This window comes from Corylus avellana, chromosome ca1 (genome assembly GCF_901000735.1).
Source record: "Corylus avellana chromosome ca1, CavTom2PMs-1.0".
Taxonomy (NCBI): Eukaryota; Viridiplantae; Streptophyta; class Magnoliopsida; order Fagales; family Betulaceae; genus Corylus; species Corylus avellana.
Window position 1 is genome coordinate 1,740,624 of NC_081541.1, and position 7,784 is coordinate 1,748,407.

Sequence of the window (7,784 nt, forward strand, 5' to 3'; positions counted from 1 at the left end):
GATAACGTGAAGTGCTAGAGTCATTAAAATTGTGACACGTGTTCTATTTAAGTAAATTTCAAACTAACGAAATTTGTTAAATTAGTGGACGAAATTGACTGTAGGAACTAAATTGTTTATTTGACATACCTCAAGAATTTCTAAATTTATTTTAATACTATAAGAAGGTAATTGTAAACCAAATAAACTACATAGACTAATTTTGTATTTTTTTCCTTAAATTTTTATCTTTTCATATATATATATATATATATATATTACTTTTTACCAATGTCGAGGTTTTATCTATGAGCATATTTTTGCCTGGTCGGACAGACCAATGGGGCACCGGTACTGTGCAAAATAAGCTAGGAAAAGAGCACCGGAGTGATGTCAGCGGGAAGCATGCCGTCCTCAACAGATATTTTTTGTTTTTTTGGCTAATTTATGTACTTCATGCCTTTTCTAGAAGTTCTTATGCAAGATTTTTTTGGAGGATGACTTTTCTTGCCACGTCATAAGCACATAATCTCGCACGAGTTATATAATGAGATGGAAGCTGTGAAGTCATCGCCAGAGTATATCCAACAGAATATATAGTTAAATAGTTTATAATCAAAATATTTTTTGTGTATCTCATTCGCTGTATAGCACACTACATCAATAAGATATAATTTATTTTGCTTTTTCTTTAAGAAAACAATAGAAAAAAACTATAAATAAAAATAAAAAATAAAAAAATAAAATAGAGAATGACATATAAAATATTTTAGTGTGTATATAGAGAAAAACAGTAACTAAAATAAAAATGTAAAATTTTAAACTAAATATTTTAGCTACTCTTTCTGAGATGCTCATGGCCATGCATGGGTGAAAATCTCATTGTTTTGTAGCCCTTTTGATCAAGTGGACCCTTGGCAGTTAACTAGAAGTCTAGAACAAGACCGGAGGCGGAGGGAATTATGTAGTATATCCCTTACTTTTCTAATATTCCTTAATCATATAATTTGGCTGGGAAATTTCCAAGTTCCATTTTTTTTTTCTGCACTACTATTCTCTGGCTGACATGAATATTGAATTTTCGTCAGTTGCCGACAAAGACTTGAAGGACGCCTGTGAAAAAAACAAAAAATAAAGACTTGACGGATTCATGAAAGAAAAACAAAAAAGAAAGGCGTGAAGTCAAGATAAAGGAATAAATTAATATCTATAAATGCGGCAGTTGCTCTTGCTTAATTATTAGTTGCAGAGCTGCATGCAGAGTAGTCTTAATTAAATCCTACAACAAATCCAATTGCTCCCAGTACTCTTTGCTTCGTCCAGAATCCCCATCTCCATTGCTCTTCTCGATCGAGCTTATCAGGTTCATTTCATTGTTTATATAATCTCTAAGGAGACACAAATTGGGTGCATATGATCAGTGTAACTTAATCAACTAGTAAAGTAGTATACTCAGGGTTGGATTTTTTTACTTTTTATATTCATATGGGGAGATTGCACTTAGAATTGATGAATAATGGTGCTAATCAATTTTCCAATTTTTTAGATTGATTCTTCATTTTGGACATTATGAGTCAACGCTATCCTCAGCAAGAGACTGGGGAGATAAGCTTAGCTATAATGAGTGAACACAGGCGACGGCAAGAGAATGGGGAGACAAGTTCAACTATGAATGAACACGAACATCAGCAACAGAATGGGTATGTGCTAACTATATATATAAATATGAGTAATGATATAAGTATGACTAGAATTCTCTTAGAGTCATCTCAAATGTGATGTGGCATTTAAAATTTTAAATTATTAACAGATCAAAATTTAATAATGATCATCTCAAATTAAATGGTGATTTTAAATGCTACATCACATTTGAGATGACTATAAAAGGACTCTAGTCCTACTATATATATATATATATATATATATATGATAATTATCATTGTAAACATGTTTCATGGATTCTGTAGGGCAGTATATTTTTAAGAAAACACTCTTAGAAAATAATAGCAAAAAAAAGATTAAAAATAAAAAAACCTAAGAAAAAAATATTGTTATAAAGGAATTCATTAAATTCAAACAAAGTTGATTTTTGACCTATACTAGTGACGTACGGTTGGATGGATCAAAATTAAACAAATATAAACAACAAAAACCAGTCTTAATTAAAATGCTAGTTGTGACAGATTTAGATATCCTAAAACTATTTTATATATTAGATTTTTTTTTTACCTTTCTTTTTATTAACCATTGTTATTGGAATTTGTTCAAAGCTATTGAACTTATATATACCCCCAGGCCACAAGTAAGATGGAAAGTTTTAGCCTATTTAACAATTTTGCCACCCTAAAATTATTTAAAATGTTACTTTTGATGATTGGAAGATAATATTGCTATTTTTATACACTGTTTAACAATTTGAAAAACTATATAGATATTGTCTTTTTATTTTTTATTTTTTGGGCGCTTTATAGATTGTACTAGGCCCAACTATAGATATGCTAATTGCTACGTGACACAATTGTAATTAAAAAAAAAAAAAGTATTGTCCCATGTAAAAGTACTCACATAAGTCAGTAAATATACGAAATAGAAAGCAAAATGCATGTCGCGCAACATTACACGCGGCCTATCTGATAAAAATAAAGAAATGTTAAGGGTTAATATATATATATATATATATATATATATATATATGGCACATTTTATTTAATAAATTAGTAATTATATTTGTAGATTTATGTGAATCACATAAATCTAATAAAAAATATGAGCAAAATATGAAAAACTTATTCTTTGTTTGTTATATTTAGCTCAATCAAGAATTTGGATACTGAGAAGCAATCTGGTGGCCAGGATAACCAAAGATAGTTAAGTGGCATGCGATATTTATAGTGTCATTTGGGATTGCAATACTATGTGTGGATCCTTTGTTCTTGTTCCTTCCCGTGATCAACCAAGGTGACAAGTGTCTTACGTTAGATAGAAGATTAATGATCACAGCTATTTTTTTCCGATCGGTGTTCGATATGATTTATGTTGGGATTATCATTTTCGGATACTTTAGTCGTAGAAATGGACAAACTGGGTTAAAACCACATGATCGGCAGCCTCGGCAAATAATAAAGAGGTATTTGAGGACATACTTCCTAATTGATATCCTCGCTATTCTTCCACTCCCACAGGTAAGGGAGACCTTTCTGCTTTTAAACTTTTTTTTTTTTTTTTGTGAATTTTTATTTATTTTTTTTTTTTAATTTTTTAATTTTTCAAGTGCTTTAACGATGCAAATTAAGAGGAATCTATCATAAGATATATGTGGATTCATTCCCACTCCAAACGGGCTTTGGGCTATTGTATTGATGTTCACTTCATTTGGCTCCTCTCTAAAGCTCTTTGAAGTAACAGAGAATATCTTCTTAATTCCACACTGGCACTCTGCCTAGTGCTTGAATAGGTGAGTCATGATGCATGCGGAGAATTGAATGTTGTTTGAATATGCCAACCTTAATCGGTGACTCCAGCTTTGGGTCTCTTGCTTATTATTTGTATGCACTTAATTAAGAGCGCGGCTTGCATTGCATGAAGTAAAGATAATTCAGCAATTGGGTTTGTGGGGTTTTTTTCCAACAATTTCTTTCCCTGTATTAAGTAGATCTTACACACGCTGCTCGTACTTTGTCCAGGCTTTAGTTCCAATTACTGTTACAAAAATGGGGGCCAGCTCGAACTTTTTGGACATAAGGAAGCTCATAAACTTCTTTGTTCTGCTGCAATATGTGCCAAGAGTTCTTCGAATCTACCTATCATGGAAAAAACATATCAAAAGTTCCAGTAATAAACTCTATAAAGGAGTATGGATTAAAACTGCATTCAATATTTTTTTCTATATCCTTGCCAGCCATGTAAGTTTGATTATCCCATCTTAATTTTTTTTTTTTTTTTTTTAATTCTTATTTCTGTTTTGCTTTAATAAGTCTCGTTTTTCTCAAATTTTAAGGAATTTTCTAATTTAGAGTTATAAAATATACATGATTTCATTTCTTTTTCTTTTTTTTTTTTGAAAGATTTGTTAATATTGGTGTATATACACAGTTAGAAAAACAAATTTTAAATCATGACCATGGATACTATATATCCATTTCATTTCAATTAATGGATAAAATCCTATTCCATTTTTGATGAATTGTACGTGAGGCTTTGGTTAGCATTCAAACATTTATAAATATCCTTGGATTGCGGCAGGTATATATAGATCGATGATCATGGAATACCAAACTACTGTGTGCATTTAATTAATAATTCAAATAATTAGAAAAAATCGGACAAGCAATTAAGTATCAAGAGAGCAACACACAATTAGTAAACGTCAAATTTACATGCATGAAAAACTTCTAAGTGTAGATTAATAAAAAAAAAAATTACATAACAAATCCGATCCATCCAGTATAATAAAATAGAGATGACAACACTCATATTTATGCCTTAAAACTTGAGTTCAAAGCAAATTGAGAAATACAAAACATCAATTTTCTAGAAAACTATAACATTCTCATTACAAACTACATCAGTCTAGCAAAACCAATACCGCGCGCAACAAACTCCCCATATTTAAATACTACAGCTCCCTATGAGCCCAGCTCCTTCTCAAAACCATCTAGTATATTACTACTTTTTCCATTTTCCTTTTAAGTGGAAGTAGTATGTTCTTTTCTTTTTCTTTTCTTTTTGTCCCTAGCATAGCATATATGCAGAGTTTACTTATCTTTAAGAGTCTTGCATGGTGTTTTAGGTACTTGGTGGCCTTTGGTACTTTTTCTCTGTCCAACGAGAAACGACTTGCTGGCACAATGCTTGTGCAAATGGTAGCATGTGTATCCCAGGTTCTTTTAAATGTGCTGGCAATTCATCAAGAAATTACAAATGGTTAGATGATGCTTGCCCTATAAACCCACAAAATGCAACACTCTTCGATTTTGGAATATTTAAGAATGCCCTTGACTCTGGTATTGTGTCGTCTACAAATATTTCACAAAAGATCATTTATTGTTTCTGGTGGGGCCTCCGAAATTTGAGGTTTGCACATATTGTACTATTTGTCACTTTAGTATGGTTTTTCTAAGTGTTTTGTTTTTTCCTATCAATAAGCACATCATCATGTGTGGCGTCCCACATCGTCAGGATATAAGGATTGAGATGTGTTTATATGTATACTTGTACCATTTTTGATAACGTGTTTTAAAGCCGTGATAACAATGAACATATCAGAACTATATATAGCTAAGTGTGCTTTTGCAAGAGTAATTTCAGGATTGGTGATCTCTTGAGAAGTTTGGTTTGGGAGAGCTAAAAGCAGACAATATTGTGTGTTATTGGGGTTGAGCATTATATCATGCTACAAATTCTTTTTTAAAAAAAGAAAAGAAAAGAAATTTGAGAGTTAAAAAAAAAAAGGAAATAATATAAATTTGAAAGTTTTTTTAAGAATACCTAAAAAAATACAGAAGTCCTCAAATCACTTAGAAAACCCCCCCAAAAAAGTCCAGATATTACGAAAAAAAAAAAAAACTAGTCATCACTGCATGCATGGTCCTACGTCAAAACATTCTTTGTGATGAAAGGTTTGGGGTGTTCTTGCACATTTGTTGAACCATATATGCAAAGAACATGACAAAAAAACAGAATTTGTGCAATGTCGACTGCCACACATTGATTAATTAATTATGTTATTATTTCCTCATACATTAATATAGTTCTCCAATTTTTGCAGTTCTCTTGGTCAAAACCTTGAAACAAGTAACTATTTTTGGGAAAACTGCTTCGCAGTTTTTATTTCAATATATGGTTTGCTATTGGTTTTGTACTTCATCGGTAATGCCCAGGTTAGTGCTCGACATTTTATTATTATTGTTATTATTTAAGATTCTAAACCCTTATACATAATATAATTAGGTGTGTTATCAGAATCAGATCAGATGGTTTCTGTATGCGTAGAATAAAAGGACATGCACTTGCTATAAGCCTATACGTACTGGGACAAAGAATCTAAAAAAAGCCAACTTAAAAAAATTTCTCTACTTTATCAACTTTTATCTTTGTTAAGGCCTTTATTATCATTAAGCTGCATTTGTTGCAGCTGCTTGTCACACTTACCCACCAAAATATCCAGAACTACACCTTTTGTTTTGTTGTTCTTTTTTTTTCCATGACTAATGTCGGTTCCCTCCTAATCTTGATTTTGTCATTCTTGAACAACAAATCTATAATGATTTTCCAAATGGTCATCCATTTAACAAGATCTGGTTTAATTAGATTGTGATATCAATCTAAGGCTAGCTATTTAGATACTTGAATTGCCTACTTAATTGACCCACTCATTTCTGCCAAGGGTACGTAGACTCAGTGGTCAACAACTCGATCTATTAAGCAACTCGACCGATCCCTTTATCTCAAATTTGTTTGTAGCGGCCACAATATATATGGCTGCAAGATCTGTGGCGATCAGTACTGTGTGGCTCCCATATCTGTCTATGGTCACCGACTTTCTGTTGGAAATAAACATTACAACAATTTCAGGCAGACATGATCATTGGTTTCAACTTAGCTTAGCATCCCCTATGGGTGATGTTATGCGTGCCTTGCACTTCACCAAGAAAGTTATGGTGGGACCCAACCAGTTTTTTGGTTTATCTACAAGCTTGTCTTGTACTTGGATTCCTTCTCCTATTAGGAGTTAGAATGCTTGTCCCACACGTATTGGTTTTTTCCTCTTGGCTCTTGGAAATCTCTTATGTACGTGTTGTATTGGGTCTTTGGAAGCACCGACTTTGTCTAGTATATAAAGGCATGGGCTCTTTGTGTTTTTGTGTGCCAAAAGCAATTGAGAGAAAGAAGAAGGTGAGAGCACGAAAAAGAGAGAGTTTGTTTTTCCCTTTTTTGTTATTATTCTCCTTTGGGCAAAGTGAGAATTGGGTGTATTTGGGGCTTTGGGTTTGAGTGGTTTTCTCACCTGTTACTCTCTTGTACTCATCTTTTGATAGTGAATTTTTTCCGGGTCGTCTCCGCCAGTGGATGTAGGCTTGTTAAGCCGAACCACTTAAATCTTTGTGTCGTGTGTGATTTGATTGCCTAATCTTTGTTATTCCGCATTCTTCTTATTTTTCGCATCTCACGGGTCTTGGGAAATAGGATTAATTTCTTAACAACTGGTATCAGAGCTGTTGGTTCAAGTGGGAGCGATGGCAAGTGAAGAAGGAAAGATGGGAATCGAGAAGTTCGACGGCAAAGATTTTGGGTATTGGAAGGTACAGATTGAAGATATTCTTTATGGGAAGGATCTTCATCAACCTCTTTTGGAAGAACAACCTGACGACATGGATGATAGCGAGTGGGTTCTGCTTGATCGTAAAGCCCTAGCAGTTATCAGGTTATCACTGTCAAAATCAGTTGCACACAACGTTGTAAAGGAGAAGACCGCAGCAGGTCTAATGGCGGCTTTGTCAAGCATGTATGAGAAGCCGTCGGCTAACAACAAGGTGCATCTAATGAAGAAATTGTTCAACCTCAAGATGGCGGAAGGAGCTTTGGTGGCACATCATCTCAATGAGTTCAACACCATCACAAATCAATTGTCCTCAGTGGAAATTAATTTTGATGATGAAGTTCGTGCGTTGATCGTCTTGGCATCTTTGCCAAATAGTTGGGAAGCAGTGAGGATGGCTGTGAGTAACTCTGTAGGAAAGAGTAAACTGAGCTATGAAGACGTCAGGGATTTGATTCTCAGTGAAGAGGTTCGCAGAAGAGATGCG